The sequence below is a fragment of the Penaeus monodon genome, chromosome 34, assembly GCF_015228065.2.
Source record: "Penaeus monodon isolate SGIC_2016 chromosome 34, NSTDA_Pmon_1, whole genome shotgun sequence".
In the NCBI taxonomy this organism is placed as follows: domain Eukaryota; kingdom Metazoa; phylum Arthropoda; class Malacostraca; order Decapoda; family Penaeidae; genus Penaeus; species Penaeus monodon.
Window position 1 is genome coordinate 8,874,580 of NC_051419.1, and position 579 is coordinate 8,875,158.

A 579-nucleotide genomic window follows, 5' to 3' on the forward strand; every position below is an offset into this window, starting at 1 on the left:
ATGATTTTCCAAGTGAGATGATATTAGCTATAACTAAACGAAAACAAAAGATTAGTAAATTATAGAAAACACTGACAGTAATTACACAATTCAAAACAATCAGGAAAAAAAAAACCAATGATTAAATATTTTCCATTTCTTTTATTCCAGGTAAGGACGCCACACCAGGACACCAAATGAGTGCCTGGCATTCGCTGATACACACGGGCTCTCCCGGATGTGCCATACAGTGCCAGCTTGCGGTAAAGTGTCGTCACCTCTCGTTGCCACCCGTCTAACCCCTCTCCCCCCCCCCGTTGGCACACCTATACCCCCTCTTCCTCCTCCTCCCTTTGGCACCCCTCTACCCCTTCTTCCCCCTACCTCACAGCCCTATACCTCCTCCCTCTCTGTGGCACCCTTTACCCCCTCTTCCTCCCTCCCGCCCTCCCTCCCTCCCTCTTTGTGGCACTCATATATCCCCTCTTTCCCTCTCTATGGCACCCTTTACCCCTTCTTCCTCTCTCCCTCCCTCCCTCTCTTTGGCACTCATTCTCTCTTTCTCTCTTTACCTCCCTTTCCACCCTCTCCCCTCTTTAG